The sequence below is a fragment of the Symphalangus syndactylus genome, chromosome X, assembly GCF_028878055.3.
Source record: "Symphalangus syndactylus isolate Jambi chromosome X, NHGRI_mSymSyn1-v2.1_pri, whole genome shotgun sequence".
NCBI lineage: Eukaryota > Metazoa > Chordata > Mammalia > Primates > Hylobatidae > Symphalangus > Symphalangus syndactylus.
The window spans coordinates 68,945,807-68,968,013 of NC_072447.2; the positions used below are offsets into that span (position 1 = coordinate 68,945,807).

The window sequence follows — 22,207 nt, forward strand, 5'->3', positions numbered from 1 at the left end:
CGTCTGTATAAGCATCATGGGACTTCTCAGCCTTCCTAATCACATGAGCCAATTCCTTCTAATATCTATCTATCTATCTATCTATCTATCTATCTATCTATCTATCTATCATCTATCTATCTATCATCTATCTATCATCATCATCATCATCTATCTATCATCTATCATCTATCTATCTATCTATCTATCTATCTATCTATCTATCTATCTAATCTATCTATCTATCTATCTATCATCTTTCTGTCTATATGCTATTTGTTCTGTTTCTCTGGATAACCTTCATTAATTCAAAGACATTTTATTTATCCATTTGTCTATAAGTGGAAATTAGGGTTGCTTCTACTTCTTGGCTATTGTGAATAAAACTTCTATGAACATAGGTATACAAATATGTCTTTGAGACTCTGCTTTTGATTTTTTTTGTATATACACCCAAAAGTGAGATTACTAAATCATGTGGTGTATTCTTTTTTATTTTGGGCAGAACTTTCATGCTGTTTTCCTTAAGGCTTGTACCACTGTTGGTGTACAGTCCTACCAACAGTGCACAGTGGTTCCAATTTCTCTGCATCCTGACCAATGCATGCTATTTTCTGCTTTTCTTTTGATAGTAGATATTTTAATAGGTGAGGTGATATTTCATTGTGGTTCTAATTTGAATCTCTCTGATGATTAGTTATGTTGAACATCTTTCCATTTGCTGATTGGTCATTTGTGTATCATCTTTGGAGAAATGTTTATTCAACTCAGTTGCCCATTTGTATTTCACATTTTGTTGTTGAGTTGCAGGAATTCTTTATGGATTCTGAATATTAACGTTTTATCTTATATTTTATTTGTAAATATTTTCTCCCATTATATAAGTTGCCTTTTCAGTCTTTGGATCATGTCCTTTGATACATAAGTTTTTAAGTATGATGTGCTTCCATTTGTCCATTTTTCTTTTGATTGCCTATGCTTTTGGTGACATATCCAAGAAATCATTGTCGAGTTCAATGTCATGAAACTTTCCCCCAGTGTTTTTTTTTAGGAACTTTATAGTTTTGGGTCGTTAGGTCTTTGATACATTTTGAATTAATTTTTGTATATGGGGTAAGATAAGGGTCCAGTTTTATTCTTCTGCATGTGGTTATTCAGTTTCCCTAATGTCATTTGTTGAGGAGACTGTCCTTTCCTCATTGAGTGGTCTTGGCACCCCTGTCAAATATCATTTAACCATATATGTAACGGTTTATTTCTTGGCTTTCTATTGTATTACATAGGTATATTTTTTTGTCTTTATGCCGGTACTACAATGTTTTTATCACTGTAACCTATATTAAGGTTTGAAATCAGGAACTGTGAAGCTTCCAAATTTGTTGTTCTTCTTGAAAATGGCTTTGACTATTCAGGGTCCCTTGAGATTTCACATGAATTTTAGGAAGAATTTTTCTATTTCTGCAAAAACTACTGTTGGGATTTTTATAAGGATTGCATTGAATCTGTAGATTGCTTTGAGTAGTAGTGGCTTCTTAACAATATTAAGTCTTCCAGTCTATGAACACAGGATGTGTTTCCATTTATTTGTGTTTTCATTATTTTCTTTTAGCCATGTTTGGTATTTTTCAGTGCACATGTCTTTTGCCTCCTTGGTTAGGTTTATCCTTCAGTATTTTATTATTGTTGTTGCTATTGTAAATGGAATTGTTTCTTTAATTTCCTTTTTCAGATTATTCACTGTTAATTCCTTGGTGATATTTTTTAAAGTTTAGTTTATAATTATGTAACTTTGGAGGTTGATAATGAGAAAATCACAAAATATTTATATGCAGAATATTATTAAATTTATCAATTTTGGGAATAATAATGGCACATAATGAGGCTTTACTATGTTCCAGCCATTAAGTGTTTATCATAAACTCATTTAATTTATAACAACCCTATAAAGTGTGCACTATTATTATTCTCATTTAACAGATGAGAAAATTAATGCATAGAGAGATTAAATAACTTTTTCAGGATTACACATCCAGGAAGCTTTAGATGCAAGAATAGAAAAATAAAATCATATTATGTTTAGCCAGATAAAATAAATTAGCTTATAATAATTTGACACTTACTCCTTTGACTGGGTCTTAGGAGTACTAAGACCACTTAGTATTGCTCCACTTCTGATGTAACAGATGTAAGAGAAAAAGATCAGCTAAGATCTGGCTCTTGTTCTCATGAACATATATGCAGTATGAATAGAAGAAACTTTGAATACCAGCCATGGAATAGGACTATTTAAAAGCATATTTCATTTCAGATGATGCTATGAGACTCAGCTTAACTTGCTCATTATTTCCTTTATAAGAAGTCAGGTAATACAAACTGGGTTGGTCAGTGGGGGGAGTGAGACACTGTTGCAGCGTCAACCAAGGCCTGCTACAAGAGGTTTTATACCTTTAACCAGTCATATTTTATCTGAAGAAGGACTCTCAGGCTGTGAGAATTTCTCCTTGGATTCAGAAATGAGAAAATGGGGGATGGGTAATTTTTGCTATTTTATTTTCTTTTTGTTCCCTATACCCAAATAAATGGGCCTTTTCAATTTTTAAGTCCCTGGTTAAGCATATTTTTACTGTTATAAATGCATGCAGATATGCTTCATTCAATCAGAATGCCCTGCCTGGTGGGAGAGACACAACAGAAATGGAATGACTAAAATTTACTGAAAGTAGTCTAGAACATCTTGCAACAGCAAATGAACTACTTGTTACAAATATTATAGAGAGGATTTAAGCACTGATTAGAGAGTAGGAATAGATAAGATTCTTGTCAACTCTAAGAAAATATAATTAAGTACATTCATAGAAGAGAGATGGTTTGGGCATACATGTTTGCAGACCCACCACTGCCCCACTGACATGCACATGTGTGAGGACCCCTGCCACCCTACTGATGCACATGTGCAAGGGGGCTCACCACTGTCCTGCCAGAGCTCTTTTGCCAACAGACTCCATCAGACTGTTGTTGCTGCAGGACTGGGAAACCCTGGCCCCACCAGTTCAGCTGGTGCTTAACCTCAAGGAAGCAGAGAACAAAGCTGTAGGCCAGGTCCCAATCCCTCAGGGTAAGAGTATGCAGTCCAAAAGTGCTGAGCTAAGCCTTGGCTCCATGAAAGCATCTAGAAATGAAGCCAATAGACTAAAACCAAATTATGCCACATTCAAACCCTCAAGAGCATGGAAGAATATACAAATAAAAAGCCACATCCAAAACACAGCAACTTTGAAGATTAAAGAAACATCAGGCCACACAGATGATAAAGAACCAGTGCTAGAACTCTGGCAACTCTAAAAACCAGAGTGTCTTCTTACCTCCAAACGACTACACTAGCTCTCCAGCAATGGTTCTTAACCAGACTGAAATGGCTGAAATGACAGACAAACAATTCAGAATCTGGATGGGAAAGAAGCTCATCAAGATACGGGAGAAGGTTGAAACCCATTCTAAGGAACACAGTAAAATGGTCCAGGAGTTGAAAGATGATGTAGCTATTTTAAGAAAGAACCAAACAATTTTAGGAAATAAAGAACTCACTACAGAAATTTTAGAATGCAATTGGAAGCACTAATAATAAAATAGACCAAGCCGAGGAAAAAATCTCAGAGCTCAAAGACTGCTCCTTCAAATCAATGCAGTCAGAATAAAAAAAGAATAAAAATGATTGAAACCTCCAAGAAATATGGGATTATGTAAAGAGACCAAACCTATGACATATTGCATTCTTGAAAGACATGGAGACAGAGCAAGCTACTTGGAAAACATATTTGAGGATACGATCCATGAAATTTTTTCCAACTTCATTGGAGAGATTGAAATGCAAATTTAGGAAATGCAAAAAAAAAAAAAAAAAAAAAAAAAACTTTGCAAATTACTATAGGAGATGACCATTCCTAAGACACATAGTCATGAGATGCTCCAGTTAACATGAAAGAAAAAAATCACAAAGGCAACTAGAAAGAAGAGGCAGGTCATGTACAAAGGGAACCCCATTAAGCTAACTTAAGTGAGTCTTTCAGCAGAGACTTGCAAGCCAGAAGACATTGGAGCCCTATAAGCGTCACTAAAGAAAAGAAATTTCTACCAAGAATCTCATACCCTGCCAAACTAAGCTTCGTAAGTGGAGAAATAAGATTCTTTTCATACAAGCAAGTGATAGGAGAATTCAGTACCACAAAACTTGCCTTTGAAGAAGTCCTTGGCTGGGTGCAGTGGCTCACACCTGTAATCCCAGCATTTTGGGAGGCTGAGGTGGGTGGATCACCTGAGGTCAGGAGTTCGAGACCAGCCTGACCAACATGGAGAGACCCTGTCTCTACTAAAAATACAAAATTAGCCAGGCGTGTTGGCGCACACCTATAATGCCAGCTACTCAGGAGGCACAGGCAGGAAAATCACTTGAACCAGGGGGCAGAGGTTGCGGTGAGCCAAGAGCATGCCATTTCACTCCTGCCTGGGCAACAAGAGTGAAACTCTGTCAAAAAAAAAGAAAGAAGAAAAAGAAGAGGAAGAGGAGGAGGAGGAAAGAAGAAGGAGGAGGAGGAGAAGAAGGAGAAGGAGAAAAGAAGAAAGAGAAGGAGAAGAAGAAGAAAGAAGAAGAAGCTCTTAAGGGAGTGCTAAATGTGGAAGTGAAATACCAGTATATGGCACCACAAAAACACACTTAAGTACATATCCCAATGACACTATAAAGGAACTATACAATCAAATCTACATAACAACCAACTAACAACATGATAACAGGACCAATTTCTCACATATCAGATTAACCTTGAAATTACACTGGCTTAATGCCCAACTTAAAAGGCACAGAGTATCAAGCTGAATAAAGAAGCTAGACACAACTGTATGCTGTCTTCAAGAGACCCATCTCATATGAAATGACACCCATAGGTTCAATGTAAAGGAATGGAGATAGGTTTCTCAGGAAAACAGAAAGCAAAAGAGAGTAGGGGTTGTTATTCTTATTTCAGACCAAATAGACTTTAAACCAACAATGATAAAAAGAAAGAAAAGCAATACATGATGATAAAGGTTCAATTCATTCAATTCAACAAGACTTAACAATTCTAAATATGGCCCACTCTCCCTCCACTCTGTCCTGTGGCTGCCCACTCCCCTCCTATTGTCCAGCATGGCCATGCTGCACTCCAGACATGTCCTCTCCAGGATCCCCACTGCCTTCCACCCAGGCCTCACCACCATGGCCTCTGCCAGAGGTCCCGGTGGACCTGTGTGGAGATGGGACTTCCAGACCCCACCCTGGGAGTCACCAAAGCCTTTAAGAGGGACACCGATAGCAAAAAGATGAATCTGGGAGTTTGTGTCTACTGGGATGATAATGGAAAGCCTTACATGCTGCTTAATGTCAACAAGGAAGAGGCCCAGATTGCCACAAAAAATTTGGACAAAGAATACCTGCCCATTGGGGGACTGGCTGAATTTTGCATGGCATCTGCAGAACTAGCCCTGGGTGAGAATAGTGAAGTGTTGAAAAGTGTCCGGGTGTTCACTGTGCATACCATTTCTGGAACTGGGACATTAAGGATCAGAGCCAGTTTTCTGCAAAGATTTTTTAAGCTCAGCCGGGATATCCAAACCATCCTGGGGAAATCACACACCCATCTTCAGGGATGCTGGCATGCAGCTACAAATTTATCGTTACTATGACCCCAAGACTTGGTGTTTGACTTCACAGGCCAAATCTTTGTTTATGGAGCACATTTCAAAAATACCAGAGCAAAGTGTTTTTCTGCATGCCTGTGCCCATAATCCCATGGGAGTGGAACCTCGTCTAGAGCAGTGGAAGGAAATAGCAACAATGGTGAAGAAAAATAATCTCTTTGCATTCTTTGACATGGCCTAGCAAGGGTTTGCTAGTGATGATTGTAACAACGATGCCTGGGCTGTGCACAACTTCATCAAACAGCATTAATTTTTGTCTCTGCCAATCATAAGCCAAGAACCTGGAGTTATCCAGTGAGTGTGTGGGAGCCTTCACTGTGGTTTGTAAAGATACAGATGAAGCCAAAAATGTAGAGTCAGCAGTTGAAGATCTTGATCCGTCCCATGTATTGTAATCCTCCCCTCAATGGAGCCCAGATTGCTTCTACCATTCTTAACACCCAAATTTGCAAAAACAATGGTTGCAAGAAGTGAAAAGCATGGCCAACCACATCATTAGCATGCAGACTCAGCTGGTCTCCAACCTCAAGAAGGAGGGTTCTACCCACATCTGGCAACACATAACTGACAAAATTGGCATGTTTTGTTTCACAGGGCTAAAGCCTGATCAGGTGGAGTAGCTGACCAATGAGTTCTCCATCTACATGGCAGAAGATGGCCACATCTTTGTGGCAGGGGTCACCTTCAGCAACATGGGCTACCTTGCCCATGCCATTCATCAGGTCACCAAGTAATATCACTGGTGCAAGGAAACAGAAACAACCTTTCTGTCTTCAGTCTTTGCTATTGGGAGCTTCACACAGAGGATGACAGAGGGTGGATGGTGTTGAGTAGATCATTTCTTTCAGCTGCATTGTGTAACAACACTCAGCAATTGAATGTTTCTCAGAAAAGAACATGTAGTGACATAGGGCAGAGGCATCCATGTTTGGTGCCTGGAACACTGTGTCTCTAAACCAAACTCTGCCCTGTCCTTTTATCTCCCAACTTTTCTCAAAGAGTTTATACATGCAAGAAAGTCATCACACCAAAAAACCGTCAGTTATGCCATTGCAACATTTCAGATGCTTTAACTGAAGTGTAATACAGTGTCAGGGTTCCTCATGAGAAATAGCACACATTGGAAGCTTTGAGAGAAGACCTACTTCTATCATGAACAGTCAGCATTGTGTCTGTCCTCCCATGATGGAGCAACATTAACAAGAGACCATACTGCAGAAATTGCATTTTATGAACACCAATGAGTATGCTGACACTACAGCAAGGAAAATAAAAGATGTTGTTTTCTGTCTTACTTAAGAAAAAGAGAAGGCTCTGTCTTCTCCCTTGTCATTGTTTTTTTTTCCTTATGCACAAAGATTTTTAACTAATGTAGATTTTCATTCCATTCTACTGCTTGATTGATCATCAACCCCATCCTGTTGGGATTTATTTAAAAATAAAGAACGTAATTTTCTGCTGATGCCTTACCATCACCTTTCTCAGCAAAGAATAGTGGAGAGTAGGTAATTGCACTTTATCTCAGCATCCTCTTCAATGGTTGTATATTTGTCTTCTGTTGAGATGTTGCCTCTGCCCAGTTGGACCTACTCCCTTTGTTGAATGTAGTTGTGCAATCACTCATTTCACATCATGAGTCAAGTGGCACAGGGCAGTACCAGGAAATAGGATATTCTAGGCTTTATGTGCTGCCAGCTGGGATCAAGCTTCATCCTTTGGAAAGAGCCACTATCTGCTCTAATCATGTAGACTTATTGCAGCCTGGTTTCTCTGTTACAATAAAATTACTGTAGACACTCCCCCTCAAAAAAAAATACCATTCTAAATATATATTCATTCAACACTGGAGCACCCAGATACATAAAACAAGTTCTTGGACACATATGAAGAGATCAAGATAACCACACAATTATAGTGAAAGGCTTCAACACACCACAAACAGTGTTAAACATATCATAAACGCAGAAAACTAACAAAGATATTTGGGATGTAAACTGGATACCTGTTCAAATGTACCTAACAGGCATTTACAGGATACTCCACCCAATAACAGAGTATATATTTGTGTCATCTGCACATGACACATACTCTAATATCAACCATGCGCTTGGCCATAAGGCAATTCTCAACAATTTTTTTTTAAAAATGCCAAAATTATTCCATCTAAACTTTTGGAGCACAATGCAACAAAAATAGAAATCAATACAAAGAAGATCTCTCAAAACTCATAAAATTACATGGAAATTAAACAACCTGCTCTCGAATGACCTTTGGGTAAACAATGTAAATGAGGCAAAAATCAAGAAATTATTTGAAACTAATGAAACCAGGGATACAACATACCATAATTTCTGAGACACCTCTGAAACAGAGTTAAGAGGAAAGTTTTCAGCACTACACCCACATCGAGAAGTTAGATCTAAAGTTAACAACCTAACATCACACCTAGGGGAACTAGAGAAAAAAAGCAAACCAACCTCAAAAGTAGCCAAAGAAAAATAACAAAAATCATTGCTAAATTGAATGAAATTGAGATGCAAAAATTCATACAAGTTCACACCTGTATTCCCAGCACTTTGGGAGGCCAAGACAGGTGGATCACTTGAGCCCAGGGGTTTGATTCCAGCCTGTGCAACATGGTGAAACTTCACCTGTATAAAAAATTGCAAAAATTAACCGAATGTGATGGTGAGTGCTTGTAGTTTGAGCTACTTGGGAGGCTGAAGTGGAAGAATTGGTGGAGCCTGGGAGGTGAAGGTTGCAGTGAGCCAAGATTGTGCCACTGCATCCAGCCTGGGTGACAGAGTGAGACCCTATCTCACACACACACAAAATCTATACGAAACATCAATGAAGCCAAAAGTTGGTTTCTTGAAAGAATAAATAAGATTGATAGACTGCTAGATAGACAAATAAAAAACAGAGGAAAGATCCACATGAACACAATCAGAAATGACAAAGATGACATTACCACAACCCCACAGAAATACATAAAAACCACCAGAGACTATTACAAACACTTCTATGTACACAAATTAGAAAACCTAGAACATATGGGTGAATTCCTGGAAGTACACAAATTTTCAAGATTGAACCAAGAAGAAAATGACACCCTGAACAGACCAATAATGACTTCCAAAATTGAATCACGAATAAAAAATACCTATCAAGCAGAAAAAGCCTTGCACTGGAAGGATTCACAGCCAAATTCTACCAGACATATTAAAAAGACCTGGTACCAATCCTACTGAAACTATTCCAAAAAATTGAGGAGGACTTCTCCCTAATTCATTCTATGAGGCCAGCATCTTTCTGATACCAAAACCTGGCACAGCAACAATGAAAGAAAACTCCAGGCCAATATCTCTGATTAACATAGACACGAAAATCCTCAACAAAATCAAATTAATCAGCACACCAGAAAGCTGGTCTAACATGGTCAAGTAGGCTTTATTCCTGGCGTGCAAGCTTGGTTCAACATATACAAATCAATACGTGTGATCATCACATAAACAGAACTACAAAAACATGGTGATGACAATAGTTGAAGAAAAGGCTTTTAATAAAATTCAGTATTCCTTCATGTTAAGAACTCTCAACAGACTAGGCATGGAAGAAACATACCTCAAAGTAACAAGAGCCATCTCTGACAAACTCACAGCCAACATCATACTGAATGGGCAATTGCTGGACCCCTTCCCCCTAAGAAATGGAATAAAACAAGAATGCCCACTCTCACCACTTCTATTCAACATAATACTGGAAGTGCTAACCTCAAACAATCAGGCAACGGAAAGAAATAAATGGACTCTAAATAGGAAGAGAGGAAGTCAAACTATTTCTCTTCACAGATGATATGATTCTATAGCTAGAAAACATCATAGTCTCTGCACAAAGGCTCTTAGACCTTATTAACAACTTCAGTAATGTTTCAGGATACAAAATCAATGTACAAAAATTAATAAGATTTCTATACACAAATAATGTTCAAGCTGAGAGCCAAGTCAAGAACTCAGTCGCATTCACAATATCCACAAAAGAATAAAATACCTAAGAGTAGAGATAACCAGGGACGTGAAACGTCTTTACAATTAGAATTGCAAAACACTGCCTATTTTGGACCTGCTGTGGCTCAGAGGGCAGCCCACTGATACGAAGTTTGTGTCTTGGGCCTGGCAGCATTCACCACAAGCTGACTGAAGAACATTTGGGCCTTAAGTGAACATCAATGTTAGCCTACAGCACTCCCCATGGGCTATTGGTGGTGGTGGCATGTGGAGAGACTTGTCTGACTGTGGAAGAAGGAGGCAAGAGTGTGAAGGACATTGTCTTGTGGCTTGAGTGCCAGCTTAGCTGCAGTAGAAAACAGCACCAGTTAGATCTCTAAGGTTTTTGACTCCAGCCCCTGGTTCCCAGATGGCATGTCTGGACTTGGCCCACACCTGGAGAAACTCACCTGTGTGGCTTCACCATCTGCTAATTGTAGAGCCCTATGGCATTAGGAAAACCTAAGCATTAGCTAGGTAGTGGTTATGGAGGCCTTGGGTGAGACCAAGTGCTTTGCTGGCTTCAGGTCTGTCCCAGCACAGGCACAATGATGGTAGCTACACAGGTGCATGTGTCATTCCTCTACCAGCCCAAGACAGTTGTCCATGGAGAGAGACTCTGGAAGAAAGCAAGGGAAGAGAAGAAGAGTCTCTGTCAGGTAATCCAGAGAATTCTTCCACAACTTATCCAGGATCAGAAAGGCATTACCTCTATGAGTCTGCAAGAACCACTGCATTACTGGACCTGGGGTGCCCACTAATGCAGATATGTCTGCAGTGACCAAAAACTTAGATCACACTACCAAAGTCCATTTAGATGCTTGGCAAGTCTTCCCAAGAGGTATTGGTAGAAAGAAGCCCAGACTGCAAAGACTACAATAAATACTAAACTCTTCAATTTGCAGTCACTGATGAACATCCACATGCATAAAGACCATCTGGGAAAACATGCCCTCACCAATCGAGCTAAAGAAGGAACCAGGGACAAATCTTGGAGAAACAAAGATATGTGACCATTCAGACAGAGAATTCAAAATAACTGTGTTAAGGAGACTCAATGAAATTCAAGATAACACAAAGAAAATATTCAGAATTCTATCAGATAAATTTAACAGAGATTAACTAATGAAAAACAATCAAGAAAAAAATTAGAGTTCAAAAATGCAGTTGACATACTAAAGAATGCATCAGAGTCTCTTAATAGCAGAATTGATCAAGCAGAAAGAAGAATTAGTGAGCTTGAAGAAAGGCTATTGGAAAATACACAGTCAGAGGGACAAGAATAAAAATAAAGAAGAACACCTACAAGATCTGGAAATTAGCCTCAGATGAGAAAATCTAAAAGTTACTGGCCTTAAAGAGGAGGTAGACAAGACGTGGATACAGAGTTGATTCAAAGGGATAATTACAAAGCACTTCCCAAACCTAAGGAAAGATATTAATATCCAAGTACAAGAAAGTCACAGAACACAAAGCAGATTTAACCAACAATTGTCTCAAAGCATTTAATAATCAAACTCTGAAAGTTCAAGAGTAAAGAAAGGATTCTAAAAGCAGCAAGAGAAAAGAAACAAATAATATACAGTAAAGCTCCAATACTTCTGGAGGCAGACTTTTCAGTGAAAATCTTACAGGACAGGAAAGAGTGGCATGTATTTAAAGGGCTACAGGAAAAACAAAAACAAAAACAAAAAAACTTTAGAATACTGTAGCCAGTGAAAATATACTTCATACATGAAGGAGATGTAAAGACTGTCCAAAAGTAGCAAAAGCTGACGGATTTCAGCAACACCAGACCCATCCTACAAGAAATGATAGAATTCTGCTATCAGAAAGGAAAGGACATTCATGAGCATTAAGAAATAGTCTACGGGGGTGGAGCCAAGATGGCCGAATAGGAACAGCTCCGGTCTCCAGCTCCCAGCCCCAGCGACACAGAAGACGGATGATTTCTGCATTTCTGCTTGAGGTACCGGTTTCATCTCACTAGGGAGTGCCTAACAGTGGGTGCAGGACAGTCGGTGAAGCACACTGTGCGTGAGCCGAAGCAGGGCGAGGCATTGCCTCACTCGGGAAGCGCAAGGGGTCAGGGAGTTCCCTTTCCTAGTCAAAGAAATGGGAAACAGACGGCACCTGGAATATCAGGTCAGTCCCATCCTAATACTGTGCTTTTCCAACGGGCCTGGAAAACGGCACACTAGGAGATTGTGTCCCGCACCTGGCTCGGAGGGTCCTATGCCCACGGAGTCTCGCTGATTGCTAGCACAGCAGTCTGAGATCAAGCTGCAAGGCAGCAGCGAGGCTGGGGGAGGGGCGCCTGCCATTGCCCAGGCTTGCTTAGGTAAACAAAGCAGCCAGGAAGCTCGAACTGGGTGGAGCCCACCACAGCTCAAGGAGGCCTGCCTGCCTCTGTAGGCTCCACCTCTGGGGGCAGGGCACAGACAAACAAAAAGTCAGCAAGAACCTCCACAGACTTAAATGTCCCTGTCTGACTGACAGCTTTGAAGAGAGTAGCCCAGCACGCAGCTGGAGATCTGAGAACGGACAGACTGCCTCCTAAAGTGGGTCCTTCACCCCTGAGCAGCCTAACTGGGAGGCACCCCCCCAGTAGGGACAGACTGACACCTCATTCAGCCAGGTACTCCTCTGAGACAAAACTTTCAGAGGAACTATCAGACAGCTGAATTTGTGGTCTCACGAAAATCCGCTGTTCTGCAGCCACCGCTGCTGACACCCAGCCAAACAGGGTCTGGAGTGGACATCTAGTAAACTCCAACAGACCTGCAGCTAAGGGTCCTGTCTGGTAGAAAGAAAACTAACAAACAGAAAGGACATCCACACCAAAAACCCACCTGTACATCACCATCATCAAAGACAAAAAGTAGATAAAACCACAAAGATGGGGAAAAAACAGAGCACAAAAACTGGAAACTCTAAAAAACAGAGCACCTCTCCTCTTCCAAAGGAAGGCAGTTCCTCACCAGCAACGGAACAAAGCTGGACGGAGAATGACTTTGACGAGTTGAGAGAAGAAGGCTTCAGACGATCAATCTACTCTGAGCTACGGGAGGAAATTCAAAACAATAGCAAAGAAGTTAAAAACTTTGAAAAAAAATTAGAAGAATGGATAACTAGAATAACCAATGGAGAGAAGGGCTTAAAGGAGCTGATGGAGCTGAAAGCCAAGTTTCGAGAACTATGCAAAGATTGCAGAAGCCTCAGTAGCAGATGTGATCAACTGGAAGAAAGGGTATCGCTGATGGAAGATGAAATGAATGAAATGAAGAGAGAAGGGAAGTTTAGAGAAAAAAGAATAAAAAGAAATGAACAAAGCCTCCAAGAAATTTGGGACTATGTGAAAAGACCAAACCTACATCTGATTGGTGTACCTGAAAATGATGGGGAGAATGGAACCAAGTTGGAAAACACTCTGCAAGATATTATCCAGGAGAACTTCCCCAATCTAGCAAAGCAGGCCAGCATTCAGATTCAGGAAATACAGAGAACGCCACAAAGATACTCCTCGAGAAGAGCAACTCCAAGACACATAATTGTCAGATTCACCAAAGTTGAAATGAAGGAAAAAATGTTAAGGGCAGCCAGAGAGAAAGGTTGGGTTACCCACAAAGGGAAGCCCATCAGACTAACAGCTGATTTCTCAGCAGAAACTCTACAAGCCAGAAGAGAGTGGGGGCCGATATTCAACATTCTTAAAGAAAAGAATTTTCAACCCAGAATTTCCTATCCCGCCAAACTAAGCTTCATAAGTGAAGGAGAAATAAAATACTTTACAGACAAGCAAACGCTGAGGGATTTTGTCACCACCAGGCCTGCCCTAAAAGAGCTCCTGAAGGAAGCACTAAATATGGAAAGGAACAACCGGTACCAGCCACTGCAAAAACATGCCAAATTGTAAAGACCATCGAGGCTACAAAGAAACTATAGCAACTAACGAGCAAAATAACCAACTAATATCATAATGACAGGATCAGATTCACACATAACAATATTCACGTTAAATGTAAATGGGCTAAATGCTCCAATCAAAAGACACAGACTGGCAAACTGGATAAGGAGTCAGGACCCATCAGTGTGCTGTATTCAGGAAACCCATCTCACGTGCAGAGACACACATAGACTCAAAATAAAGGGATGGAGGAAGATCTATCAAGCAAATGGAAAACAAAAAAAGGCAGGGGTTGCAATCCTAGTCTCTGATAAAATAGACTTTAAACCAACAAAGATCAAAAGAGACAAAGAAGGCCATTACATAATGGTAAAGGGATCAATTCAACAAGAAGAGCTAACTATCCTAAATATATATGCACCCAACAGAGGAGCACCCAGATTCATAAAGCAAGTCCTCAGTGACCTACAAAGGGACTTAAACTCCCACACAATAATAATGGGAGATTTTAACACCCCACTGTCAACATTAGACAGATCAATGAGACAGAAAGTTAACAAGGATATCCAGGAATTGAACTCAGCTCTACATAAGGTGGACCTAATAGACATCTACAGAACTCTCCACCCCAAGTCAACAGAATATACATTTTTTTCAACACCACACCACACCTATTCCAAAATTGACCACATAGTTGGAAGTAAAGCTCTCCTCAGCAAATGTAAAAGAACAGAAATTATAACAAACTGTCTCTCAGACCACAGTGCAATCAAACTAGAACTCAGGATGAAGAAACTCACTCAAAACCGCTCAAGTACATGGAAACTGAACAACCTGCTCCTGAATGACTACAGGGTACATAATGAAATGAAGGCAGAAATAAAGATGTTCTTTGAAACCAATGAGAACAAAGACACAACATACCAGAATCTCTGGGACACGTTCAAAGCAGTATGTAGAGGGAAATTTATAGCACTAAATGCCCACAAGAGAAAGCAGGAAAGATCCAAAATTGACACCCTAACATCACAATTAAAAGAACTAGAAAAGCAAGAGCAAACACATTCAAAAGCTAGCAGAAGGCTAGAAATAACTAAAATCAGAGCAGAACTGAAGGAAATAGAGACACAAAAAACCCTTCAAAAAATTAATGAATCCAGGAGCTGGTTTTTTGAAAAGATCAACAAAATTGATGGACCGCTAGCAAGACTAATATGGAAGAAAAGAGAGAAGAATCAAATAGATGCAATAAAAAACGAAAAAGGGGATATCACCACCGATCCCACAGAAATACAATCTACCATCAGAGAATACTACAAACACCTCTATGCAAATAAACTAGAAAATCTAGAAGAAATGGATAAATTCCTCGACAAATACACCCTCCCAAGACTAAACCAGGAAGAAGTTGAATCTCTGAATAGACCAATAACAGGTTCTGAAATTGTGGCAACAATCAATAGCTTACCAACCAAAAAGAGTCCAGGACCTGATGGATTCACAGCTGAATTCTACCAGAGGTACAAGGAGGAACTGGTACCATTCCTTCTGAAACTATTCCAATAGATAGAAAAAGAGGGAATCCTCCCTAACACATTTTATGAAGCCAGCATCATCCTGATACCAAAGCCTGGCAGAGACATAAGCAAAAAAGAGAATTTCAGACCAATATCCTTGACGAACATTGATGCAAAAATCCTCAATAAAATACTGGCAAACCGAATCCAGCAGCACATCAAAAAGCTTATCCACCATAATCAAGTGGGCTTCATCCCTGGGATGCAAGGCTGGTTCAACATACGCAAATCAATAAATGTAATCCAGCATATAAACAGAACCAAAGAGAAAAACCACATGATTATCTCAATAGATGCAGAAAAGGCCTTTGACAAAATTCAACAACCCTTCATGTTGAAAACTCTCAATAAATTAGGTATTGATGGGACGTATCTCTAAATAATAAGAGCTATCTACAACAAACCCACAGCCAATATCATACTGAATGGGCAAAAACTGGAAGCATTCCCTCTGAAAACTGGCACAAGTCAGGGATGCCCTCTCTCACCGCTCCTATTCAATATAGTGCTGGAAGTTCTGGGCAGAGCAATCAGGCAGGAGAAAGAAATAAAGGGTATTCAATTAGGAAAAGGGGAAGTCAAATTGTCCCTGTTTGCAAATGACATGATTGTATATCTAGAAAACCCCACTGTCACAGCCCAAAATCTCCTTAAGCTGATTAGGAACTTCAGCAAAGTCTCAGGATACAAAATTAATGTACAAAAATCACAAGCATTCTTGTACACCAATAACAGACAAACAGAGAGCCAAATCATGAGTGAACTCCCATTCACAATTGCTTCAAAGAGACTAGGAATCCAACTTACAAGGGATGTGAAGGACCTCTTCAAGGAGAACTACAAACCACTGCTCAATGAAATAAAAGAGGATACTAACAAATGGAAGAACATTCCATGCTCATGGGTTGGAAGAATCAGTATCGTGAAAATGGCCATACTGCCCAAGGTAATTTATAGATTCAATGTCATCCCCATCAATCTACCAATGACTTTCTTCACAGAATTGGAAAAAACTATTTTAAAGTTCATATGGAAACAAAAAAGAGCCCGCATCGCCAAGTCAATCCTAAGCCAAAAGAACAAAGCTGGAGGCATCACACTACCTGACTTTGAACTATACTACAAGGCTACAGTAACCAAAACTGCATGGTACTGGTACCACAACAGAGACATTGATCAATGGAACAGAACAGAGCCCTCAGAAATGATGCCGCATATCTACAACTATCTGATCTTTGACAAACCTGACAAAAACAAGAAATGGGGAAAGGATTCCCTATTTAATAAATGGTGCTGGGAAAACTGGCTAGCCATATGTAGAAAGCTGAAACTGGATCCCTTCCTTACACCTTATACAAAAATTAATTCAAGATGGATTAAAGACTTATATGTTAGACCTAAAACCATTAAAATTCTACAAGAAAACCTAGGCAATACCATTCAGGACATAGGCGTGGGCAAGGACTTCATGTCTAAAACACCAAAAGCAATGGCAACAAAAGCCAAAATTGACAAATGGGATCTCATTAAACTAAAGAGATTCTCCACAGCAAAAGAAACTACCATCAGAGTGAACAGGCAACCTACAGAATGGGAGAAAATTTTTGCAACCTACTCATCTGACAAAGGGCTAATATCCAGAATCTACAATGAACTCAAACAAATTTACAAGAAAAAAACAAACAACCCCATCAAAAAGTGGACAAAGGACATGAACAGACACTTCTCAAAAGAAGACATTTATGCAGCCAAAAAACACATGAAGAAATGCTCATCATCACTGGCCATCAGAGAAATGCAAATCAAAAGCACAGTGAGATACCATCTCACACCAGTTAGAATGGCCATCATTAAAAAATCAGGAAACAACAGGTGCTGGAGAGGATGTGGAGAAATAGGAACACTTTTACACTGTTGGTGGGACTGTAAACTAGTTCAACCATTGTGGAAGTCAGTGTGGCGATTCCTCAGGGATCTAGAACTAGAAATACCATTTGACCCAGCCATCCCATTACTGGGTATATACCCAAAGGACTATAAATCATGCTGCTATAAAGACACATGCACACATATGTTTATTGTGGCACTATTCACAATAGCAAAGAGTTGGAACCAACCCAAATGTCCAACAACGATAGACTGGATTAAGAAAATGTGGCACATATACACCATGGAATACTATGCAGCCATAAAAAATGATGAGTTCGTGTCCTTTGTAGGGACATGGATGAAACTGGAAAACATCATTCTCAGTAAACTATCGCAAGGACAAAAAAACAAACACCGCATGTGCTCACTCATAGGTGGGAATTGAACAATGAGAACTCATGGACACAGGAAGGGGAACATCACATTCCGGGGACTGTTGTGGGATGGGGGGAGGGGGGTGGGACAGCATTAGGAGATACACCTAATGCTAAATGACAAGTTAATGGGTGCAGGAAATCAACATGGCACATGGATACATATGTAACAAACCTGCACATTGTGCACATGTACCCTAAAACCCTAAAGTATAATAAAAAAATAAATAAATAAAAATAAAAAAATAAAAAAATAAAAAAATAAAAAATAAATAAAACGTTAACATAAAAATCAGCCTGGGCAACACAGCAAGACCCCATCTGACATGGTGAGACATGCTTGTAGTCCTAGCTTGGGAAGCTGAAGTGGGATAATTGCTTGAGCCCAGGAGTTTGAGTCTGCAGTGACCTGTGATCCCACCACTGTACTCCAGCCTGGGCAACAGAGTAAAACCCTGTCTCTAAAATAAATAAATAAATAATGTTTAAAAAAAAAACTCATAAGAACAAATGAAAAAAAAAAAAAAAAGAAATAATCTGAAGGTACAAAACTCACTGGTAATAGTAAGTCCATAGAAAAACACAGAATATTATAACGTTATAATTGTAGTGTGTAAACTACTCTTACCTTAATTAGAAAGACAAACAGATGAACCAATAAAAAATAATAACTAAGACAACTTTTCAAGACATAGTACAATAAGATATAAATGGAAACAAACTCACAAATTTTAAAAGTGGGGAGATGAAGTTACAGTGTAGGGTTTTTATTAGTTTTCTTATTGCTTGTCTGTTCATGCAATCAGTGTTAAGTTGTCAGCAGTTTAAAATAATGGATTTTTTTTCTTTAATTGCCTCCAATTTTTATTATTAAATAATAAGCCAGAAAATATTTATTCTCAACTATGTTAAACTCAGTTTAGTTGAGTGTTGAAGACATTTTGCTTAAAAGTGCCTGGGGAAGCCTTACAAATTTTTATTATTATTATTATTATACTTTAAATTTAAGGGTACATGTGCACAATGTGCAGGTTTGTTACATATGTATCCATGTGCCATGTTGGTGTGCTGCACCCATTAACTCGTCATTTAGCATTAGGTATATCTGCTAATGCTGTCCCTCCCCCCTCCCCCCACCCCACAACAGTCCCCAGAGTGTGATGTACCCCTTCCTGTGTCCATGTGTTCTCATTGTTCAATTCCCACCTATGAGTGAGAACATGTGGTGTTTGGTTTTTTGTCCTTGCGATAGTTTACTGAGAATGATGGTTTCCAGTTTCATCCATGTCACTACAAAGGACATGAACTCATCATTTTTTATGGCTGCAGAGTATTCCATCCTGTATATGTGCCACATTTTCTTAATCCAGTCTATCATTGTTGGACATTTGGGTTGGTTCCAAGTCTTTGCTATTGTGAATAGTGCCACAATAAACATACGCGTGCATGTGTCTTTATAGCAGCATGATTTATAATCCTTTGGGTATATACCCAGTAATGGGATGGCTGGGTGAAATGGTATTTCTAGTTCTAGATCCCTGAGGAATTGCCACACTGACTTCCACAATGGTTGAACTAGTTTACAGTCCCACCAACAGTGTAAAAGTGTTCCTGTTTCTCCACATCCCGTCTAGCACCTGTTGTTTCCTGACTTTTTAGTGATTGCCATTCTAACTGGTGTGAGGTGGTATCTCATTGTGGTTTTGATTTGCATTTCTCTGATGGCCAGTGATGATGAGCATTTTTTCATGTGTTTTTTGGCTGCATAAATGTCTTCTTTTGAGAAGTGTCTGTTATGTCCTTTGCCCACTTTTTGACGGGGTTGTTTGTTTTTTTCTTGTAAACTTGTTTGAGTTCATTGTACATTCTGGATATTAGCCCTTTGTCAGATGAGTAGGTTGTGAAAATTTTCTCCCATTCTGTAGGTTGCCTGTTCACTCTGATGGCAATTTCTTTTGCTGAGCAGAAGCTCTTGAGTTTAATGAGATCCCATTTGTCAATTTTGGCTTTTGTTGCCATTGCTTTTGGTGTGTTAGACATGAAGTCCTTGCCCATGCCTATGTCTTGAATGGTATTGCCTATGTTTTCTTCTAGAGTTTTTCTGGTTTTATGTCTAACATTTAAGTCTTTAATCCATCTTGAATTAATTTTTGTATAAAGTGTAAGGAAGGGATCCAGTTTCTGCTTTCTACATATGGCTAGCCAGTTTTCCCAGCACCATTTACTAAATAGGGAATCCTTATCCCATTTCTTGTTTTTGTCAGGTTTGTCAAAGATCAGATAGTTGTAGATATGCGGCGTTATTTCTGAGGGCTCTGTTCTGTTACATTGATCTATGTCTCTGTTGTGGTACCAGTACCATGCTGTTTTGGTTACTGTAGCCTTGTAGTGTAGTTTGAAGTCAGGTAGTGTGATGCCTCCAGCTTTGTTCTTTTGGCTTAGGATTGACTTGGCGATGCACGCTCTTTTTTGGTTCCATATGAACCTTAAAGTATTTTTTTCCAATTCTGTGAAAAAAGTCATTGGTAGCTTGATGGGGATGGCATTGAATCTATAAATTACCTTGGGCAGTGTGGCCATTTTCACGATATTGATTCTTCCAACCCATGAGCATGGAATGTTCTTCCATTTGTTTGTATCCTCTTTTATTTCATTGAGCAGTGGTTTGTAGTTCTCCTTAAAGAGGTCCTTCACGTCCCTTGTAAGTTGGATTCCTAGGTATTTTATTCTCTTTGAAGCAATTGTGAACGGTAGTTCACTCATGATTTGGCTCTCTGTTTGTCTGTTATTGGTAAACAAGAATGCTTGTGATTTTTGTACATTGATTTTTTATCCAGAGGCTTTGCTGAAGTTGCTTATCAGCTTAAGGAGATTTTAGGCTGAGACAATGGGGTTTTCTAGATATACAATCATGTCATCTGCAAACAGGGACAATTTGACTTCCTCTTTTCCTAATTGAATACCCGTTATTTCCTTCTTCTGCCTGATTGCCCTGGCCAGAATTTCCAGCACTATGTTGAATAGGAGTGGTGAGAGAGGGCATCCCTGTCTTGTGCCAATTTTCAAAGGTAATGCTTCCACTTTTTGCCCATTCAGTATGATATTGGCTGTGGGTTTGTCATAGATAGCTCTTATTATTTTGAGATACGTCCCATCAATACCTAATTTATTGAGAGTTTTTAGCAAGAAGGGTTGTTGAATTTTGTCAAAGGCCTTTTCTGCATCTATTGAGATAATCATGTGGTTTTTGTCTCTGTTTCTGTTTGTATTCAGGATTACTTTTATTGATTTTCATATGTTGAACCAGCCTTGCATCCCAGGGATGAAGCCCACTTGATCATGGTGGATAAGCTTTTTGGTGCTGCTGGATTCGGTTTGCCAGCATTTTATTGAGGATTTTTGCATCAATGTTCATCAAGGATATTGGTCTGAAATTCTCTTTTTTGGTTGTGTCTCTGCCAGGATTTGGTATCAGGATGATAGTGGCCTCATAAAATGTGTTAGGAGGATTCCCTCTTTTTCTATTTATTGGAATAATTTCAGAAGGAATGTTACCAGTTCCTCCTTGTACCTCTGGTAGAATTCGGCTGTGAATCCATCAGGTCCTGGACTCTTTTTGGTTGGTAAGCTATTGATTATTGCCAGAATTTCAGAGCCTGTTTTTGGTCTATTCAGAAATTCAACTTCTTCCTGGTTTAGTCTTGGGAGGGTGTATTTGTCGAGAAATTTATCCATTTCTTCTAGATTTTCTAGTTTATTTGCATAGAGTTGTTTTTAGTATTCTCTGACGGTGGATTGTATTTCTTTGGGATTGTTGGTGATATCCCCTTTATCATTTTTTATTGCGTCTATTTGATTCTTCTCTCTTTTCTTCTTTATTCGTCTTGCTATACGTCTATCAATTTTGTTGATCCTTTCAAAAAACCAGCTCCTGGATTCATTAATATTTTGAAGGGTTTTTTGTGTCTCTATTTCCTTCAGTTCTGCTCTGATTTTAGTTATTTCTAGCCTTCTGCTAGCTTTTGAATGTGTTTGCTCTTGCTTTTCTAGTTCTTTTAGTTGTGATGTTAGGGCGTCAATTCAGTAATTGAACTCAACTCTGCACCAAGCAGACCTAATAGACATCTACAGTACTCTCCACCCCAAATCAACAGAATATACATTTTTTTCAGCACCACACCACACCTATTCCAAAATTGACCACATAGTTGGAAGTAAATCTCTCCACAGCAAATGTGAAAGAACAGAAATTATAACAAACTGTCTCTCAGTTGAGCAGTTTTGAGTGAGTTTCTTAATGTCACTGCTGGTCAGGAGTTGTGTTCCTTTGGAGGAGGAGAGGTGCTCTGATTTTTGGAGTTTCCAGTTTTTCTGCTCTGTTTTTTCCCCATCTTTGTGGTTTTATCTACCTTTGGTCTTTGATGATGGTGACATACAGATGGGATTTTGGTGTGGATGTCCTTTCTTTTTGTTAGTTTTCCTTCTAATAGTCAGGACCCTCAGCTGTAGGTCTGTTGGAGTTTGCTGGAGGTCCACTCCAGACCCTGTTTGCCTGGGTATCAGCAGCAGAGGCTGCAGAACAGCAGATTCTGGTGAGCAGCAAATGTTGCTGCCTGATTGTTCCTCTGGAAGTTTTGTCTCAGAGGAGTACCCGGCCGTGTG

At 39.4% G+C, this 22,207-nt stretch overlaps 1 long non-coding RNA gene and 1 pseudogene across 1 annotated transcript in view; both read left to right on the top strand.

The window, feature by feature from the left end:
* LOC134735955 (uncharacterized) overlaps positions 1-22,207 on the top strand; it is a 266,987-nt gene that overhangs the window by 46,713 nt on the left and 198,067 nt on the right. The window lies entirely within an intron of this gene.
* Positions 4,586-6,613, top strand: LOC129476455 (aspartate aminotransferase, mitochondrial-like; annotated as a pseudogene).